Source organism: Mastomys coucha, unplaced genomic scaffold (genome assembly GCF_008632895.1).
Source record: "Mastomys coucha isolate ucsf_1 unplaced genomic scaffold, UCSF_Mcou_1 pScaffold21, whole genome shotgun sequence".
NCBI classification, from domain to species: domain Eukaryota; kingdom Metazoa; phylum Chordata; class Mammalia; order Rodentia; family Muridae; genus Mastomys; species Mastomys coucha.
Genome location: NW_022196904.1, coordinates 57,525,561 through 57,548,065, shown reverse-complemented (window position 1 = coordinate 57,548,065; position 22,505 = coordinate 57,525,561). Strand labels below are relative to the sequence as shown.

The following is a 22,505-nucleotide window of genomic DNA, read 5'->3' as shown; positions in this document are numbered from 1 at the left end:
CACCCCTCGCCCCCCCACCAGCCTGATTTCTTATACAACATTGGAACTCTTGTCCATGAGTGGCAACACCTGTAGTAGTCTGGGCTCTCCTACATTAACCATTAATCAAGAAAATACTTAACAGATTTGCCCATAGGACTATCTGGTGGAGGCATTTTCTCAATTGAAATTCCTTTCAGTGTCATATTGATTCCCCCCTCCCTCAGATATCCAACGAGGACACTTATACATGGATTATTTCCTTTAAAACACTTTTAAATTTGTGGTTTGATTTGTTCAGTTATCTCTACATTTGTGGTCTTTCTCCATTATCTGAGAACTCCACAAAGGCCTTGTCTGGCATTAACAGTACACTGCCTGCACTTGGAAGATGTTGACTATTGGAATGAATGTTTCTGTATCTTTGTTCATGTTTTTTTTTTTTTTTTCTCCAATGATTGAAATGCTCCCTTGCTCATAGACTTACTGAACTACTTATCCTTTAAGTACTAACTCAAATGTTATCTCATCTGTGATTCCAGTTTTAATCTCTCTTGATGAATTTTCTCTCCTGTTCTGGCCCTGGATACATAAATTATTTGCAGAATAATCTCATTTTGGGGTATTGTAACTGATGCTACTCTGTTCTGCTAGATCAGGAACCAGGTCACTTATGGTATGTATCCACCATCCTATTGAAAAGGAGTGAATTCTGAGGAAATGTTGAAGTGGAATTTGGTTGCTCCAATAACTGAAATAACCAGCAACCCATTTTCTTAACTCAGATTAAAAATTTTTTATTTCTAGATCATAAACCCTAACATGCATTTTCTGTAAGAATTAGCATATTTTTATCAGCATTATAAAGGGATTTGAGAACTCATGGGGATTAATGGCATTTCCTGGGAATCAGTTTGCCTTCTCATAGGGTGATGGTAGCCCTGCTATCTAAAGGCTGTATTTATTTCTGTTTCAAAATAATAATCTTATTGTTCTTTACTAATAAACATTCTTCCTGCTCCCATTCACTTCATTTTATCCAGCTAATTTCACATGCTGTTTCAGAAAGCCTCTAATTTAACACAACATCCAAGAATTGTACTGCCAGTTCACCTGTATTGTAAGGAAAATTTGAAACTTATGGCCAGTTCTAGGAACCGAGCAGTCATTTGTAACAGTGAAAATCATTCCACATGATGACCAGCTGACTTAGAAGTGGGCTTTCGGGGATTGGGTACTACTTTAGTATACTGTTTGTTTTGATACTGAAGACCTCTTGTTAATGCCAGTATATTTAATTTGATGACATTGATTATGAAAGGGAGTGAAGAAGCTAGTAGTTAAGATAATTTTTTTTTCAGATATGGCTTACTTTCCCGAATGTAAAATTTTAATATTGAGAGAAGACTTAATGATTTTGGAAAACATTCCAGCTTTGAGAAAGTAAAATAGTGACACAGTGACCTCCTGTCCACCTCTCACCTATGTTGATAAGCTGTCAACATTTACCACCTTTGCTTGGTCACTTTCTTTTTTGTCAGTCTGTTTGCAAAGTGACCACAGAGTCTAGGAACATTATTACTTTATTTACAGGTTGAAGCTCCCTTATTACATCTTCTGGTGGATTCCAGGGGATGTATGTTTGTTTTGTTAAGATCAGAAACACAGCTAAGACCAAATGTACATGTGCCTGTTTAGTAGTGGCTAGAAATGTGCATTGCTAACAAGGAAATCATGTAAGAATCATATGCCATTAACATATACTGTTCTGTGATGTCTGAATCCTTTTCCTCTCCTCTCTTTTTGCCCTCCCCCTTTATTCTTCCTCTTCTTTCCATTATTTTTATTATTGAGTTGTTTGAGAGTAACTTATACACCTTATGATTTCCTCCTAAATACTTCATCTAGTACCTCTTAATAACTGGGACACATTCTTCCATAATCACCGTATGGTGGGTGTAAGAAATTTAATCTTGACACTACTTGATACAATTCATATTGAAATAGTCTCCAGTTATACCATTAATATTTTTTAATAACATTTTTGTCTTCTGATGTGTTGCATGTAGTTGTCAATAGCTCTTGCATTATTTAAATCTGAAACAGTTTCTTCAACTGTTTTTGGTCTTTCTTAACAGTAACGTTTAAGAAGTACGGGCTTTATTTTGGTAGGATTGTTTGTCAGTTAAGATTTGTTCTTTTGCATCTTTGCAATTACATTCAGGTAATGTCCTTCTGGCATAATCTCATGTTAAGTGATGGCATGTGCTTCTGGCAGTAGCTTGATGCCAGTCTGATGATGCTGGTGCTCTTCACTTCCATTGTTAGTGGAAATTTTACCTGCCAGTTTTTGCCCTTATAAAAGATGCCACTGTCTCCTTTGTTGTTGTTGAAGCATCTGTTTCAGTTTACCCAAAAAATGGTCAGGTAATGGTTATAGTGTTCCTTGAAGAATCTTGCTTGAGTCAGGTACACATATAGTAATTGCAAATAGAGTTTTTCTGTCCCCCCCCACCCCCTTTAACATTATTTAGTGGGTACTCCATTCTGTTGTAAAGGGATTTTCATTCTTAGCTGTTTCATTAATATTACCAATATGAATTCATGGGTTCTTTTTTTAATCACTTAGGTTATTCTCTATTATTGTTCTTAAGTCATTTTGAAAAATGTTTTAAACTAACACACATTTGGTCTTTGGCTTAACTCATTGTTTTGATATGTTCTGTTTCATTTTTTGATTGCGTCCTTATTTTATAGAACAATAAGAGAGTCTGGCTAATCTTATGATTTTCTTGTTGCTACTTTAGAATGCCATGATTATTTTTATTAAAAAATTATCTTATTTATATTATATGAGTGTTTCACCAGCATGTATATCTTTGTATCACTTGAGTGCCTGGTACCCAGAGACCAGAAGAGAACCTTGGATTCCCTGGAACTGAAATTACAGACAATTGTACCAGGACCTCTGATAGAGCAACCAGTGCTGAGCCATTTCTTCAGCAGCACCTCTCCTCACCTCCTTTAAGTGTAAAGAAACTGGGCACATTAAATACTGTGTGTTGTTTGTATTGTTTTAGAGCCCTTTTAACTTGTCAAGCTAAGGAATGTTGGGTTTATGTTGGTAGGTTGTAATTTGTCTTTACATTCCTAAAACTTGGAAGAAGAAATCTAGGAGCTTGTTCATACCAGACCTGCTGTCAATAAATAAAGCTAAATATCCAGCTTTTTTAAATGTTAACAATCTCAGGTAGTACATGATTCTTTGTACCTGATTCTTCAGTGGCTGTCCTTGTTTTCCAACTTGTGTTTATGGGAGTAGGACTCCTATTTCACAAGTCTTTATATGCTCAATGAGTGTGTTTTATAATACTTTGAACATGGTGCTTAGCCATGTGTTTATAGTATATGATATTCAAATGATTCAGTATTGTCTCTTATATCAAAATTAATTCTCTGATGTTTGTTATGTTTTAATTTTGTGGAATCTGTTCTTTTAAGTGAGTTGCTAATTTATGTATTTGGTTTTAAACCTTATTATAGAGTAAATGATAAACTAAATTTTTTCACTTTTTAAATCACAATATCCAATTGTGATTAAAATATGCAAATAGTGAACATCAATATGTAGTCTTGACATTGGTGCTTTATAATGTTTTGTTCTTTACTAAATGGCAATTTTTGTGGGCATCATTTTAATTATAAAATGAGGTGACATTTAACACTTTATTAATTTTGTCACGTTATAAACATAAATAACATTTTCTATGGAAGTAAAATTCAGTGCACAGTGTTTGGGGCTAAGAATATTTGCTCTTGAGTTAGGAATCATAAAGATAGGCTTTTTTTCCTAACTACTTTGATACTTTGGTTTTTAGTACCTTGTTTGTTTCATTGGATGAAGTGCTGGGGAATACATATGAACAAGACTTGGCTTTCTTTGTCAGCTTGAGAGTATTGGAGATAATGTGTTTGTAATCCACTTTATTCGGTTGCTTGATTTTGATGTGTTTAATGTATGCAGTGTGGAATACTGTAGAAACACATAAAAGGAGCAGTTAGTCAAGTTTCAGTGAAGCCCAGAATATTTAGCCTCAAGGAATTGATAACTGAATTGAAGCCTAATTGGTACATCTTTAGCGCAACTCCTGCTACTAAGGCTGAGGGAACATCTAAGAAGAGTGGTCAGCAAATTTGTAAGAGTTCAAGTACCAGGAATTCTACTGTATCATTGTGTCTCCAAGAAGTAATACGGAAGGTAAACCTGTGATACCTTAGCAACATGGCTGTCTAAATAAGACCCAAAGAAGTACAAAACCAATAGACATGCTTAACATGGAAGGGAGAAATTTCACAAGACCCCACCCATTATGAATCCTTTAAATAAATAAAAATAGATCATCTTTCAAGAAAAACAACACAAAAAATGTGAGGGGCAGGAGCTCAGATTGCTTTAAAGAAACAAAGTGGAAGTGGAAGAGAGGACATGCACAAATAGTAGTAGAAGATCAGGTTAAATAGGGACCAGATTATGGAAAACCTTAAACTTTGTTAAGTAAGGTTTTTGTATTTTATCCAATGAAAATTGACATATTCAGCTTGGGAAGAAATTAGTCAAAAAGGTAATTAATGCTTGTGGGACTGGTCTAGAGCTCTATAGCAATATGTGGAAAGCTGTAGGTTTGATTCCCAGCATTGGAGGGTGGGGCTGATGGTTTTCTATCAAGAGGGATGTTTTGTATCTGGAGTATATAGTGTCAGTGTCTTATTACTGATGTTAATCTGTTTCCTTAATTAAGGAGCTATCTGCTGTCTTCTCTGTGAAGTCAGAGTTTTTCCTCTTTATAATTGATATATATCTTCAGGGAGATTTTTTTTTTTGAAGATCTGCTAATTTTCGGTGGTATCTCTTTACACTCTCATCCATTTATTTTAGCATCTATCAGTGGGACTTAGAGCACTCTTTACCACTGTAGAATTTACCTAGTGGTGATTTTGTAGTTTCTTTGACCCTTAACCATTTATTAATTGACAGTCTTCTGTAATGAAGAGGCATTCCTTTTCCTTCACTACCTTGTTGATTCATTTTTATGATTAAAGACCCAAAGACGTCCATGTTATTTTGGAGGTCATAGTTGATGTAACTATAGATCATGTTGCTCACATTGTTCTGGTTTGAACACTAGAAAGCTTCTGCCTTGCTGCTGTGTCCTTCTGACCTGCCCCCTATGTGTGTGTGTGTGTGTGTGTGTGTGTGTGTGTGTGTGTGTGTGTGTATACATCTCCCCATTTCAGCTCTAGAATCATCCTTTCTAGAGAGCCTTGACTTCTTGTTAGAGGATGGCATTAACCTAGATCATGCCAGACAGTGATGGTACGCACCTTTTATCCCAGCATCTGGTAGGCAGAAAAACAGGTAGATCTCGGAGTTTGAGGCCATCCTGGTCTACAGAGGACAGTAAGGGCAGTTACATAAAGAAACTCTGCCTCAAAAAGAAAAACAAAACAAAAAAGATGTGCAGTGAACTGTTGTATCTCTGTTGACTTAGAGATATCTTGCTGTTTGTGCTGCATTTCTGTAATGGTTTGTATCTCTCCTCTGTTTTCAGCCTAAGTTCGGCTATTGCCTTTATATCTCTGTGTATTTTGTCTATTTGTTTTTAATTTTAGAGTTAAATTCTCTTTGAAGTAATGGTTTAATCAATTTTTCCTTCTCTGAGGTGATTGTTTTGGGTTGAGAAGGTATTCCCCATTTGATATATGTCAATTTCTGTTTTCTCTTTTTTCTGAACTTTAAAATTTTTCATGTTTTGAGGGAAGATACAGTGCTTATAGGTTAATAATTTCCCTACTGTCAGTGTGGACTGTTTTGTTACTTTTAAATAATTAATTTTTTTGTCTGTTTTAATGGTTGGAGAAGGGTTAAAGAATCTCAGCTTTATGATTCTCTTTTTCTTTTACAACCATACATTTTCCCATTTTCTATTTTGTTTTATTTTGCAACTGCCAATGATGTTTTTTCCCTTTACATTTTTGCCTTGTTTCTCTGGGACCTGTGTTTCAGAGTTTCCTTTTACATGGCACTTAGATTTCTTAAGTTACTCCTGTTTCTTCATAACACCAGGATTTTGGAATTCTTCCTTATGTGTTCTAGTCTGCCCAGGCACTCTTCCAATACTTAAAGATTTAGAGTGGCTTTTCTGTTTTTGATGTCTTTCAGAATGGCCCTCAGGCTCCTTTGCTAACCTCTTTACTACAAAGCTTTGTGTTAGCAGTGTGTAGCAGCTCCAGAAATCAAGTGCAAGGTTTGGTTATACAGCCTTCATTCACAGAGTTCTACAGTAACATCGTTCTTTGTCTTCAGGTTATAGTGTGTGGTTTTCCTTCCTTTCCATTAAAAACAGTTAAATGGAATATTTTAGAGTTATACCGCCACCATTGCACTCTGAACTCTTTACTTCAAGTAGGAGAGCTATTGACTTAGTCTGTCAGTTGCTATAAGGCTTTAGTTAGGGAGAGACTGTGGCTCTCACCTTCCACTGATGAGCTAGCTAGAGACTCTAGAATGTTTTGGAGTAGAAACAAACAAATGAACACTAAATATTCTTGCCTCTTTCTCATAGCATGTGCATGCTAGTTCTGGATTATCATTAGAACCATAATGCTTTTTTTCCTGAAAAGCAGTGTTGTTAATTTAAGGGGCTTATGTCCATTAATATTAATTGAGAACACCTTGCTTTTTACTAAAATGTGAGTTATATGGTTTACTTTATTCAGCCAAGGGCTCCCCATGGTACTTTTTATTCTGATAGCAATCTTTCCTGTGGCATTTTCTGAAAAGGTTACTTTTGATGTTAATCCTTGAAAATCAAGTTATACTGTTCCTTCCACCTTTCTGTTTGTTTCAGTTTTATGGTCTTGAGCATTGCATGTTGTTCCTAATTTATAGCATGAATTAAAACTTTTTGCTGTAATGACTAAGAGTTTTCCACCTGGCTTTTGAATACTATTTAAATGTAATTAATATGTATTCCTATATACTGGTCATTGGAACTTCATAGCTTTCATTTCTTTTTCATAATTTCTGTAAGTATTAAGCAGGCCTCATGGCTATGCACTGAACAGGCATTCTTGTGAGATGTGTTCACCATTTCTTCTACAGTTTGGGCACATTCTTTGTGGAGTGTGTGGACATGTGATGCATGGAGTAGGATCCAGCTCCAGTGCCTAGTGCCAGATCCATATTACTGGAAAAGGCACATCTTGGATTTATTTCTTCCTTATTGTTTACTTGCTAAAATTAACACTTTTTATTGAGCCCCTGCTCCAAACTTCTTTTATTTTGGCTGAAACCTGAAGCTCCCCAAGGTAATTTGTTTTGATTTTGTTCCCTGAACCTCATCTCCTTTTATGGGTTCTATTCTTTACCCCTTTGTATGTTGATTTAGAATGGAAACAGATCATATAGTCTTTGCTACTAGAAGGTGGTGGCCTGGGAAGGATAACTCCTATTAATTATCATGATTTATTGATAAATGTCATGCAATTATTAGACATAGTGATGGGCCACAGAGTTCAGGAAGGATGGATGTACAGGTGATGGGATGCTTAATGATGCATGGTATCTGAGCTTGAGAGAAAGTGTTTTTAAAATTAAACACATATAAAGGAATTTTGTATAGAAAATTTTTGAGTAAAAGACTCAGAATTGAATTGAAAGAGTAAAAGAGTAAGGTGTACAGAGTATAAGTTTTGACTAGAATGAAGGACTTTTCAAAAATAGAAGAGCTTAAGGAAGTCAAAGCTTGAGACCAGATTGTAGGTGTTCACACAAAGGCCTGAATATTGAGTATTGGATTTTGTTCTTATGGTGAAGAAATTGATTTGGAAGTAGAGTCATTTTTAATATACTCCTAATGAATAAAGACACTAATGCTTGTCCTTTTATATCAGTAGAGCTTTGTTTCTTAACGAATCAGTGTTTAGGGCTACTTTTTACACAACATAGTACTAGGCTCATTTTTTTGTTTGACAGATACATATATCATTGAAGTAGAAGGCATAGGCAAGGACCCTTTTTCTCATTCTTCCCTCTATTCTACCATCTTCTTGGTCTCTTTTGCTAGACCACACCTTACTAAGTAGTCTTTCCTTTAATTTTTAAAATAATTTTTCAAAGATCAATGGCTTTCATGATAAGTAAGTTGTACATCATGAGTGTTCTTCGTCCATAGCCCAAACTTTTGAAAATTTTAAATGAAATCCAGTAATATGTACTCTTGTGGGGGCTAATTACTTGCATGTCATTTGCCAGTGTGTTGGGCCACATTCGTAATTCTCCTAGTATTTATTGAGGTCACAGACTTCTACAAGTACCTGCTACCTCTTACCTTCATCAGATTACTTTTCCAATTTATTCATGTTTATTGTCTATAAGTTGTATGCTCCATTTTGTGTAGGTTGCATTTTCTACATTCACTTTGATGGCTATTTTGGTTGTTTCAAGTTTGAAGCTAAATTATGAATAAAACCTGAACACTTGAATGAACACAAATCTTCATGTGGATATATGTTTTTGCTTTCATGAGAAAATACCAACAAGTAGGTTTCCTGGTCATACAACTGGTTTGCAGTATAATTGTGTGGTTTTACCATCTCACCAACAGTGGGTGAAAGTTCTGGTTTCTCCATCATTTTCACCAACATGTGTTGTCAGTCTTTAAAGCTGAACCACTTTAATGAGTGTGTCTGCATCATGCTATAACTTAAAATTGCATATCCTTAGTGATTAATAATATTTAACATTTTTCATTTACTTAGTGGCTATACATGTTTTTGGTGAAATGTCTCTTCAAATCATTTGCCTATTTTAAAATAGGTATTTTATTGTACCGATTGTAAAAGGTATTTATTTGTGTTTTTAAATAAGAGATCTTTATATTTTCATGATAGACTGGGCTTGGCACACACCTGCAATCCCAGTGCTCTGGAGGCTGAGGTAGATGGATTGCCAATTCAAGGCCAGCTGAGGCCACATAGTGAGACCCTATCACATAACAAACAAGAGAGTCAAAGAAGAAACAAGAAGCTGTTCTGTTCCTGATAAGAAGAAGCCTTTTTTGAGTTGTCTCTGTAGTATTATGGATTTTTTTAAAAAATGATTTCTTTCAAAGAGCAGGTTTGAATTTTGGTTTACTTATCCTTGTCAGTGTTTTCATTTAGGATACCTGGTTTTTGTACACTATCTGACAAACCTATGCCTTTTAGCAGAATTTTAAAAAAATTAAGGTGTGTAAAATATATACCCTTTTTATTTTAATTTATCCGCAGGCACACACTTGGCATATCGGTGGACAACCTGTAGGAATTGGTTCTCTCTCTCTGCCTTATTGGACTCATGTTGTTAGGCTTGGCAGCAAAGGGTCTTTACCTGATGAGCCATCACAGTGTCCTCTAGTTAGTAGAATTTTTATCCTGTGTTTATTTTGGAAGTATTGTCTATCTTCTATATATAAGCCTATGGTTCATTTTGAGACAATGTTTATAAATGATAATATTGTTGTCTATGTCCAAGGATCATTTGTTGCTGAGACTTTTCCTTTCCTAGTACCTTTGTTGAACACCATGTGTGTGTGTGTCTATGTATGATTCTACATTTACTATTTTACACTGAATTGTGTGTGTTTAATTATAAGAGCATACTGTTTCTTTACCATGTTAGTCTTAGACATGTGTTGTTAAATTTATCTCTAAATATGGTTTTGAGCCCAAATAAGTGACATTTAAATTTTTAAATTTGGGCCCGGAAAGATGGCTGAGAAGATTAAAAGCATATATTGTTTTTGTAGACAATCCAAGTTCGGGTTCCCAGCATCCATACTGGGTGACTTACAGCCACTGGTAACTCCAGCTCCATTAGTCTCTGGCCTTCACTAGCACCTTTGCTTTCCTGCACAAACCTACAGGCATACACATACATATAACTAAAAATAATTAAATCTTAAATAGTTTTATATGTATGTAAATAATAAATATAAATAATACAAAATTTAAAAAATTTAAATTTGTATTTGCCATTATTAGTATATAAAAATGCAGTTAGTTTAGGGCTTATGTCCAACTCTTGCAAGACTCACCTTTTAGCTTTAGTCACTTTATTATACTCTTTGAGCATTTTCTGTATATGTTGTCATGTTGGGTGTATAGAGAAGCTATTTTACAGTCTGGGTGTGGTTTTTTTTTTTTTGCACTAATTGAAGTGGTTAGAAGACCCACAAAATGGTGACTAGAAATGACAAGTGAGTATCACTGTTTTTTTTTTACTAATCTTAAAGAGGGAGGTCCATCTCTACCATCAAGTATGGTAAATTGTAGGTTTTCTGTAGGTGCTGAGATTTTCACTCCTCCCTTTATGAGTGGGTGTTTTGTTGTGAATACATAGCTTTCAATACATTCATTAAAATTAAGGGAATGGATAGTGTTCCTATTACATTTTTTTTTTTTTTTTTTTGACTACTGAACCAACCTTGTTTTCTTGAGATGAGCCTCAGTTGTGGTTTTTGGTTTTTCGAGACAGGGTTTCTCTGTGTAGCCCTGGCTGTCCTGGAACTCACTCTGTAGACCAAGCTGTCCTCGAACTCAGAAATCCGCCTGCCTCTGCCTCCCAAGTGCTGGGATCAAAGGCGTGCACCATCACTGCCCAGCAATGCATGCTCTTAATCTTGGGATTGGGGAGGCAGAGTTCAAGGCCAGCCTGGTCTACAAAGTTCAAAGGACACCTGGGCTCTGTTATAGAGAAACCCTTTCACAAAGTGGGGGAGAGGAAGGAGGGAAGAACAGAGAGACAGTAAGATGGAGAGACAGAGAGACAGAGAGAATGCACAAGTAAGCACAGAACCTAGAACTTGCAGCAAGCATCTACATAGGGCTTAAATAGCACTGAGCCTGCAACGGGTAGAATAGAGTATCAGAAATAAATTTAACTAGGTCATGCACCTGGTTTCCACTGGAGAAAGAGATGTCAGGAGATAGACTATTACCAGGAATAAAAAGACAGTTCATAATAATGTTGGCTTTTCAAAAATACAAAATAATTATAAATGTTTATGTAGCAAGTTACAACACACATGCAGCAAGCACTACAAAACCAAACATAAAGTAGATAAATCACAATTATACTTCAAGATTCAAAATCCTTTAACAACAATAAATGAACAGACAGAAAGATATCTAACCCATGACTAGTACTATAACCCAACTTGGATTAACTATGTACTACATCCAACCACATAAAAAAATATATTCAAGTGCATATGTGTCCTGGCACATTAAACACAAACATATGTAAATGTGTAAGGAGTAAACTCACACAGAAAATGATTTCTGACTAAAAAGTAAAGATTGATTTAAAAGTCACTTGCAATTTTCCAAATATTTATAAGTATGCATGGTTTTAAATAATATACAACTCAAAGAATCATAAAAAAACTTTAAATATACTAAACTAAGTGATAACTAAACTATCAGATTATAAAGTAAAGCTAAATACACTTGGAAATTTACAACTTACGCGTGCTGTTAGAAAAGAACAAAGTTTTAAGAAAAACAATATACTAAACTTAAAACAGAATTAGGAAATAACAGTAAAAACTGCTCAAGTACATAAAAACATATATGTATATAAAGACATATATGTCAAGTCACTAAAACAAAGGTGACTCTGGCTCTTTGAGAACTCCTAGCTAGATTAGTTAAGAAGAAGAAGAAACAAACTACTATTAATTTTTTTTTTGGAAAAAGCATATTGCTGCAAATTCTTCAAACATAAAACATATACTAAGGACAACTTGGTGCCAGTAAATTTGACAGCTTAAATGAAGCAGAGAAAATTCCTTGAAACATACAGATTATCACAGCAAATAAACTATATATTAACCCCAAGTCTAATAAAAAATTAAAATCATAATCAAAAGGTGTTTACTACAGAGAAAATTCCAGATCCAAATGGGCCCAGTAAATTCATTAGTGAATTCTTTAAACATCTAAAGATTTCTGAAGTAGAAACTTCTAGTTTCTTTGGAAAGCCAAACGATGTTTTTTGCTGGGGCACACAGGTGAAAGGATGTATTACTAAAAGCAAACGTGTGAAAGAATGTTTTTCTGAAGCAGACACAGGTGAAAGAATGTTTTGATATAGCAAACATTTGAAAGGACCAGTGATGAAGGAATATAAATATGACCACACAAATGGTGGGAGATGAGCACTGAGCATTGGTTTGTTTACTCCGCTTCCTTATTCTTCACTAACAACACTTACCATTGATTGTTGAGTTCAACTTGTGATGCACCATTGAGAGAAATTCGCCCACAAACTATCTGAGGTTTCTGTAGCATTTATAGCTTCTCTGGCCTTGCCTCAGACTGGTTGGTAAACCCTGCTATTCCCTCAGGGTTGAACTACAGCTGCTGGTTCGTGCCTGATGCTGCCTGCCTAGAGGACTGGACAGCAGCTGCTGAGTCGTATTTGACGTTTGTTTTGGGACTGAACTGCTGAGAAAGAAGATCGAGCTTGCCCCCAAAGAGTTATTGCTGAGAAGGTCCACTTCTCCCATATCCTAATAACATTTCTCTTCCACTACCTCTGCTGGGTGGTAGGGTAGAGGAGAGGTTGAACCTTACTAAAAGTAGGTTGTAAAAAATTTATGCCTACAGATTTCATGTCAGTATTATACAATCTCTTTTAGGGGAAAAAAAAAAAGAGGAAATGGCTCCTTAATCTATTGAAGACCAACCTAAATAACACTCATAAAAATGAAGCAAAGGGATACAAGAAAAAGAAGCTATCTACTAATATTACTAGTGTGTGTATATGCAAAGGTTCTTTACAGAATCATCAGGCCCAATCTATCAATATATGAAAAGGGAACATAATACAACTGAGGTCTGCCTGACAGTGGTGGTGCACGCCTTTAATCCCAGCACTTGGGAGGCAGAGGCAGGCAGATTTCTGAGTTTGAGGCCAGCCTGGTCTACAGAGTGAGTTCCAGGACAGCCAGGGAGGGCTACACAGAGAAACCCTGTCTTGAGGGTCGGAGTGGAGGGGAGGAAGGCATGCATCACCATGCCCAGCCCAGCTGTGGTCTTTGTTTCTGAACATTTGGCTCTAAAATGAGTTACCGAAGGTTTGATTGATTAGCTAGAGTAGCTTATAGAACTCAGGGTGTACTTTCTCTGTGGTATGTTGAATATTTTATATCAAGCATTTCAGATTTTAGATTTTTATATTTCATGATACTTTCATGAATATAAGGCAATATCTCTGGGAAATGAGATACTGTTCTGAACATAGAAGTTAGTTCTGTTTGATACATACCCTGTACACAATTTTATATAATATTTTGTGTATACCTATGTTATTTTTTTTTAAAGATTTATTTTATTTATTTTATGTGTATGAGTACACTGTAGCTGTACAGACTGCCGTGAGCCATCATGTGTGTGGCTGCTGTTGAACTCAGGACCTCTGCCAGCTCCACTTGCTCGGCCCCACTTGCTCTGGTGTAATTTACTGCAGCTGTCTTCAGACGCACCAGAAGAGGGCGTCTGATCTCATTACGGGTGGGTGTGAGCCACCATGTGGTTGCTGGGATCCAAACTCAGGACCTTCGGAAGAGCAGTCAGTGCTCTTACCCGCTGAGCCCTATATCTATGTTATTAATTCAATTAATAGGAAGACTAGATATTAATTCAACCAATATGAAGACTAGGTATTGAATTTTCTGCTTCTGGAGTCATGTCAGTACTCAAAATGTCTGATTTTGAATATTTGAATTGGATGCTAATCTGTGAAGGGTATAATAAAGAATATTGCAGGGAATACAATGAACTGCCAGAGAGAGGAGATGCCGAGACCAAGGTATGTGGATAGGCATAGGAAGCTGTCTGACATCTAGTAGTCTGTTATCCTCCAGACATCTAGTAGTCTGTCCTTTGAGTTTTTAGAAGAGTTCATTACTTAGGTATGATTTATTACATCTTAGCTGTTGGTGACCAACTCATCCATTAGCCTTTTTCTACTTAGATGTTGGTGAGATAGTCATGAAAAATCAAATTAGAGTATATTTTATGATAATTTTAATCATGATTTGGTCTGTTTGGGGAGATCAGTCACATCTGGCCCTATTTAAGGATCCCCAAGTCACCAGTCATTTCATTTTAAAAAGATACTGTTACCACTCTAGAGATTCCAAGAAGTGAAATTTTAGGCTGAGAGCAAGGAACAAAGAACAGAGATCACATATTTATTTCTTGTTATATTACAGTCATTCCTATTCATGTCATTAGCCTATATTGTCTTGAATAGTTTCAAAATTTTCACTTTACTTTATTCAGCTAAGGCATTAACTGAAGTGTGGTTTTAACTGGCATTGAGATTGTCCCTGCATGTTCACCTTGGTGTCACCACCTTACTGGTTGTTTGACTTTAAAAGTTGCTTCTTTATTATGTCATTTCCTATTGAGGATAAAAATAGGACACTAATGACTTTTTTTGGCCCTTTCTCAGTTAATATATGTCAAGTAATTAGTGTTCTGATGTAACACTTTGTTGCAGTTGTATTGGGCCTTCTCTGAGCATCTTCTCTGTAATTTTAATTTCTTCCCTCTATAGTACTTCCTTCCTTGCTAGCATTTTCTTACTAAGGGCTTTCCATTAACCTACCACATTTAATCCGTATCTATCTTATGTTAAGTTCTTTTCCATTAGGATACAAGTTCTTTGAGGTGAGAAATAAAGGTAGAGATTTATCCCTAGAACTTGGAACTATGTGGAGTATATTAGAGTCTAAGTAAATATATTCTGAATTGTGTGCCAGATATTGACTTAACTACTGAAGATATAAAAAGTGAGTGGTGTGCAAGGATCTCTAAAAATGCATGTACAGTTTAATAGGAGAGGTTTATACTTGCAAAACTGTAGTGCTTTTGCTTATTTGAAGTGATGGTAATTGTAAGTTTTCCTGGAGTTGGCCTGGCTGATGGTATACATTGAACTGAACATTTAAGAGGGTCATTTCCTGGAAGGGGTAAGTATGTAAAGTTACAGAGCTTGATTGTTTAGGCAATATATGCAGTCCCAGTTAAGGACAATATAGATAAATGGATAGTGGAAGGGGATAGGGCTAGCAACTACAGACGTGCAGGTATTTTATTCTCAGCTACATGTGGCCGTGAGTTTTGGGAGTTCAGAGTTTTTATAACTGTCTGAAACACTAAATTAAAATTCAAAGTTAGTTTTTGAAAATGTGTTTCATTATAGAACATTATTAAAGAATTATAAAAACTTGTTTTTTAATATTGCCTTTTGGAAATTATTTGAGAATTATGAGAAAAACATGAGTAATAATGACTTTTCTATAAAATTGAGGAGCATTGTGTCCACTGTGACACACAGAGCAAATACTAAAACTAACTATTTAGGTACATAAGAATAGCACTCTAAATTACTAGATTAAATTTTGAGATACTTATTTTCTATAGTTTAATACAATTATGTTAAAAGCCTAAAGTATCTGTTAAAAACAAGCTTCTTACTACCTTTGCCAAGAAAAAGAGGCTTCTTGGTGTGTCTTTTAATGTCTGATGTTTAATATTTAATTTACAAATGTAAAAACAGTATTTGGCAGTTTGTGTGGTTCCTTTAAAGGATGTGCCCTTTAGAAACAAAAATTATGAACTCACAACAATTAAAACTGCTGTATTAAAGTCTTAACACTTGATTTCTTCAGAGACATGATCCATTTTCATTAGATAAAGCAGATTTTCTTGGGGATTAGTTGAAATACCTGTGCCCTTCTGTATCATTCTGTTAACACTGGTGTTGATCCTAGTTAGTTGAGGTGAGGAGTGGGGTATGATTAACCATTTTTACCTTTTACTTAGGTGTCTCCGGGCATGATGTTCTTTATGTACCTGATATATTGGATGTTTTTCTTAATTGAGCTGAATTGTTAAAGTGATGTTTTCTATTCATTGTTGCCCTTCTAGATTCATTATCTTATTTCGTTGTTTGCTTTAGAAGACAGCTAGTGAAAGTATAAGTATGCATCTTGTATTGGAGCACAGATACATTTTAGGAGAATGCAAATCATTGTCACTAGTGTGTTTTCTTTTTAAAAACATATTGCAATATTTTGAACTATTTTATACTACTTTTAGTACAAGGATGCCATGTGATATAGAGAATAGGAAAATAGGACCTAGGACTCCAGTTTTGAATCTCATATTGTATTTATTAGTGAGCATTTAAGCAATATTTCTTGAAAAAAAATGGGTGTGACATTAGACACTTTATTGGTTGGCATTTTATTGGCTAAGCAAAACAAATGCCTTTTGCCAACTGAACTTTGCATCATTCATCAAGTATTTTTGGAGCTACCATGAATGGTATTGGGTATTAAACTTTTGTAATAATAAATTCTCTGAGAGTCAAGAATAATAATGCAGCTCCTTTATCCTTTTTTCGTCCTTAAGGAATTGCATCTTGTGGAAAAGGAACAAAGAAGAATTTTCTGCAAGGATCCAATGTAAGAGTAATTGATATCTCGTAAGATATTTTTCCTTTTACTATGTTATGAAATGTTTTTGTGACATTGTATGACAATAATTTTAGAGTATATCTGGGGGATTAGTTAAGATCAGTTGAGGAAATTTGTAAGATCTCACTGAAATGTATAATATTGAACATATGTTATCAAGTTTTCATATTTTATCTGGCCTTTCTAAGATAAGTGTAAACTTTTCACCTCATGTACTTCTATGTAAAATGTTAATTAATATGTTAATTTTCATTGGAAAATATCAATCTTCTTTAGAACATTGCAGTTTCTGGTGATAACAAATAGGAAATAGAAAAATAATATAAGGTTAAAGAATATAAATTAAATTATCCAAGGGAAGACTTTCAAATAAAAAGTCAAAGGAAATCTAGCCAGGCCTCAGAGGTGAAGGTCAGACAGAAAAAGAGAACACATTTTAGGGAGTGTTTAGAGGATTGAATATTTTGTGAGGATTTGAAGTTGTTGCTTTCTTGAGCCCATGTTTACAAAGGTATGGATTAAGTTACTTTGCTCATGACAGCCTAGGTAAGTGCTTACTATATGCTAGTAAGATGGTGGTCCTCAGAGCTTTCATAAGTAAAACCTCATCTGAACTTTAATTTTTATTTAAGGTACAAGAGACATAAATTATGTTAATATTAGATTATTTAAAACTAAGTGCTTTAGAAACATAATAGGGATTGAACCTGATAGTTACATTAGTAAAGTCTCAGAGAAGGTATGTTAATTGTGGGCTTTGTTGTTATTGTTTCTTTGTTTTTTTTCCCCTTGTCATTTCAAGAATACTTTTGCCGCTGGGCATAATGACATACCTTACTTAATTCTACCTCTCAGGAAGCTAAGGCAAGAGGATCAGGAAATCCTTGCCAGAATTGTCTACATAATGAGACCTTGTCTTAAAGAGAGTACTTTTGCTATTTAACAGTCCTCAAGGTGTTTATTTGTTTATTATTATTTATTTATTTTTATAATTCAGGTCTTACTTAAGTTGCAGTCAATGATCTGCTGTTTCCTCCATGAGTAGGAGTAGGTAGAGTGTCTTATTCGTATCTACATTTCTGTGCCTTAGTGAGCTGTATTTGAATTAAGGCTCGCTTGGGAGTTACTAAAATATTTATTAGATGGGAAATGCTTTAAAGATACATACACTTGAGAGCTTCAGATTAGGAATCTTCCCTCTAAGTATGAATAGAAATTAGAGGTTTTCATGGGGACTGACAAAAGTTTTAAGAATGGTTGTTCCCCTTGTATTTAGGTTTGTAATCATTTGAGTTCCTTTTGTATATAGTATGAGGTAAAGGTTGGGGTTCATTTCCTTGAATATGGGTACGTATTTTTCTGGCAACTTTTAAAAGAAAGACTTTCTCCTGTTGAATTATTTTGGAGTCTTTGATAAAAATCAGGTCACTATTTGTGGGCCTGTTCTGGATTTTACTCTATGTTGATTTGTTATTCTTAAGATAATGCTGCATTATCTTAATTATTGTAGCTTTATAGTAATTATTAAATCAAATAATATTAGCTGGGAGTAGTATCACATGCTTTTGATCCCAGAACTCAGGAGGTAGATATCTGTGAGTTCTGGGCTGGCCTGGTCTATAGCCAGGACTACATAGTGAGATTGTGTCTCAAAATAAATAAACAACAAGAAAAAAGTAGTATTACTTCTCAGCTTTGCTATTTGATTTCAAAGTAATTTTGTCTACTCTGTGCCTTTCTATTTCTCTCTCTCTGGTTTAGCGTTGGTTTGTCAGTTGCTACAAAAAGTAGCAAGTAATGGGATTTTGATTATAAGTGCTTTTACCCTATGGATCAATTTAGGGGAGAATTGACTTTCTAATGGTATTGAGTCTTCCAAATGGTATTTTTTCCCATTTAAGTCTTCTTTTAAAGTCTTTCTCAACAGTATTTTTGGTTTTCAATGCAAAGGTCTTATACCTATTTATTTCATTAATCTCTAATGAGTTTTTATGTTAGTGTTAAGTTTCTAACAGTTTGGTGCTAATAACAGTGACCCACACTTGATACCTGTGTAAGATTTTGTAATTTGTCCATCTATAAACTTGATACCAGTAATGCTTTAGATTCCTTCAGACATTCTGTGTAGATCATCTTTCCTATGGTGAGATTGTTGCTTCCTCCCTTTTAGTTTTATGTCAGTTTCATTTGCATTCTTTATTTCATTGACTAGCCATCCCAGTGAGGTGTCGAATAGAGATGGTAAGAACTAATATCCTTCTCTTAGTCCTGATCATACACTGAACACCTTCAGCCTTTTTACCAGCTTCTGTTGATCATTCTTTCATTATTGTGAATGGGTAGTAGAATTTTGTTAGCTGTAGGTTTGTTGTTAAGTTGTTTTTAATTTATTGAGATGATGTTTTTATTTCTTTTTGAATATTTCAATGTGATTGTCAGCTATATTAGTTACTGGATTCATTTTTAAAATTTAACTTTTTTTGTGTTTATTTACTTTCATTTTTTTTTCATATATTAAATCTTGATTGCATTTTGATTCCCCTCCTGCCAGCAACCCCTTGCCCAGATACTATCTTTTTTTTTTGGACTTTCAAGACTGGGTTTCTCTGTGTAATCCTGGCTGTCCTGGAACTTGCTCTGTAGACCAGGCTGGACTTGAACTCACAGAGATTTCCCCCCTGCCTGTGCCTCCTGAGTGCTGGGACTAAAGGCATGCTACCCCACCACCTGGTTTCTTTTGTGTTTATAAAAGACCCCTTGGTTTGTAGTTTGGTTTTTTTTTGTAATTTTTTTAAAGACTGATTTTCTGTGTGTGTGTGCATGTGCGTGTGCATGTTGCGTGCGTGTGCATGTGTGTGCGAGTGCATGTGCATGTGCATGTGTGTGTGTCTATGCACACCTATGTGCCTAAGCAGAGGTCAGAAAAGACCATCTGATGGCTTCCTCTGTCAGTTTATATTTATTAAATTGAGGCAAGTCTCTTCCCTGAATGTGTGGCTGGCTTGAGAAGGCAGCAAGCTTCATCGTCCTGTTTTTTACTTTGTGATGATGCTTGTTCTATGGATTCTAGGTTTCAAATGCCAGTCCTCATTTCAGAGCAAGTACTTAGCCACTGAGTCATTCCTCCAGCTCCTATTCTTTCTAGCTTTTTTTTTTTTTTTTTTTTAAAGATCAGATTAATGCAGGTCTTTCTTTCTGGGAATGTTTGTGAAGTATTCAAGTTCCTTCCTAATTTTTTTTCTTTCTCTTTTGTTTTTTCAAGACAGGGTTTCTCTGTATAACTCTGGCTGTCCTGGAACTCAGAAATCTGCCTGCCTCTCCCTCCCCAAGAGCTGGGATTAAAGGCATGCACCACCACCACCCGGCTTTTTTTTCTTTCTTAAAGAAAAGTTGGAGTTTAGAAAAAATTATGTAGAGTGCTGGGGATTAAATTTAGCCCCTTGTTCATGTTAGGCAGCTGCTCTACCACCTAGCTAACCCTCTAGCCCATGAAAAGGTTTTAATTTAGGTTTAAGACATTGAGAAGAACAGAGCATGCTTGTGTATGGATACACATTTAATCTTGAATTTCTTTGTTTTCATATTCTTCCTTGTGTCACGTGGTTATTTACATTGAATTATAACATATGAATTTTCCATTGTGAGTTTTTTCTATTTACTTTCCAGATATTTATGTAAATTTTCAAATGTATTTCTTTTACAGGGCACTGATTTAATTAGAACATAACATTGTTTGACATTTTTGAACGTTCTGACATTTATGAGAAGGCATAGAAGATGGACTGTGTTGGTGATTGTTTTAATGTGTGCCAAGAAGAATGTGTTTGAGTAGAAATTCCAAAAATTGATAGGTCAAATTACTTGAGTAGTTTTCTTTTTTAACACTTCAAGCATACATTCCTGACATTCTGATTGTTCTAATAATTGAATATAATAAATGGATTTGTATCTCTTTCACTTCTTGGTTCATGTATTTTGAAGCTGTGTTATTGGATACATTGACCATTTAGTGTCTTTTATGAGGAATTGGCTCTTTTGCCATAAAATGTCCTTCTTTATCTCTGTAATAGGTTATGAAGTAGTTACAGAAATAATTTCTGTAGTTCCAGACAGAAATCCTATTATTCTTTTTATGTGCAACCTTCCCTCCTCTTCCTCTTCCTCCTCTTCCTCCTCTTCCTTTTCCTCCTCCTCCTCTTCCTCCTCCTCCTCCTCCTCCTCCTCCTCTTCTTCTTCCTCTTCCTCCTCCTCCTCTTCCTTCTTCTCCCTTTTGGCTGTTAGTAAGATTTGTATTTTTATTTTGAGTGTTTTACTTGGTATATGTAAGTACACTGCATGTGTCCCTGATGCTGAGGGATTCCAGAAGAGGGCACCAGATCCCCTGTAACTAAGTTAGGGATGATTGTAAGCTGGCACATGGGTGTTGCAAACCAAACCCAGCTCTCGTTCTTTGCAAGACTTTCAGTGCCCCTAACCCCTGAGCCAGCCATTGCTACAGCCTTTTTAAGACTTAAAAGGAGAGATGTCGTGGCACACACCTGTAATTCAAATCTCAGGAGGCTGAAACAGGAAGACTGCTTTGAATTTGAGGTCAGCTTGGAGTACATAGTGAGTTTCAAGCATACCTTGCTACACAGACCCTTTCTCAAAATGTTTTTTGGGGGGACTATTATTGAGGTTTAGTAATTTGATTGTGTTGTGTATATCTTGGATGGTTTTCTTTGAGATGACTTGCTTAGCTTTGTTTTAAAAAATTAAATGTAGAAATGTTTTGGCTACTATTTCTTAAGTAACCCATTCTAGTTTTTTCCTTGCAAATGGTAATGTATTTGAATTCTCTTCATTGCCACAGATACTACCACTCATCTCTTATTTTTAGTTTTCTTTCTTTCTGTGATTTATTTGTATGGAAATATATAAGTCTAAGATCACTGTTTTACTCCAGAAGTATATACCATCCCAGATGGTTTTTCAAAGTTACTAGTATAGTTATTTTTTTCTTCAAAGTTTTTCTTCTGTTTCTCCTTCATGCATGTGTATGCTGGTGTGTGTGTACACATGTGCAAATGTGAGTAGAGGTCATTGGTCAGTCTTGGGTGTTGGTTTTTATGAGACATCCATTCACTTTGTTTTTTTTTTTTTTTTTTTTTTTTTTTTTTTTAGATTTATTTATTTATTATATGTAAGTACACTGTAGCTGTCTTCAGACGCACTAGAAGAGGGCGTCAGAACTCATTACGGGTGGTTGTGAGCCACCATGTGGTTGCTGGGATTTGAACTCATGACCTTCTGAAGAGCAGTCGGTGCTCTTACCCACTGAGCCATCTCACCAGCCCCTCACTTTGTTTTTTATTGGGACCTGTGGCTCACCTGTTAGGCTAGGCTGCCTGTCACCCACTAAGCCTCGGGGATCCACTTGTTTATGCCTCCTCCGCTCTGGCATTAGCAATGTGAGCATGGTGCCTGGGTGGTGGGGATCAAGTTCAGGTCCTTATGCTTACAAAATAAGCAACTTTACCAACTCCTGAGTCCATATCTTTCCGGGCATACTAAATTTCTTTGTAATCATCTTTCTAAAAAATGTGTAGGAGATGGGGCTTGTATATGTATGATTATATTGTGGGAATGTTGGTGCTTATGTGTGTGCGTAGAGGCCAAAGGCTGACATCAGTAGTCCTCTAAGATTTCTCTCTACCTTATTGTTTCTTTTTTTAAAGATTTATTTTATTTATTTTATGTGTATGAGAACACTGTAGCTGTACAGATGGCTGTGAGCTATCATGTATGTGGCTGCTGGGAATTGAACTCAGGACCTCTGCCGCCCCGCTCGCTCCAGCTGCTCGCTCTGGCGTAATACATTATATTGTAGCTGTCTTCAGACATATCAAAAGAGGGCGTCAGATCTCATTATGGGTGGTTGTGAGCCACCAG

General features: G+C 35.6%; 1 protein-coding gene across 7 annotated transcripts in view; it reads left to right on the top strand.

The window, feature by feature from the left end:
• Mef2a (myocyte enhancer factor 2A) overlaps positions 1-22,505 on the top strand; it is a 123,406-nt gene that overhangs the window by 6,745 nt on the left and 94,156 nt on the right. For 4 of the 7 annotated variants that reach the window (XM_031386944.1, XM_031386947.1, XM_031386950.1 and 1 more), the window contains exon 2: positions 16,510-16,562. The gene's annotated coding sequence lies outside the window, so the exon portion shown is untranslated. Of the gene's footprint in view, positions 1-16,509; positions 16,583-22,505 lie in introns of all 7 variants that reach the window. The other 3 variants (XM_031386945.1, XM_031386948.1, XM_031386951.1) reach the window with 1 other exon arrangement.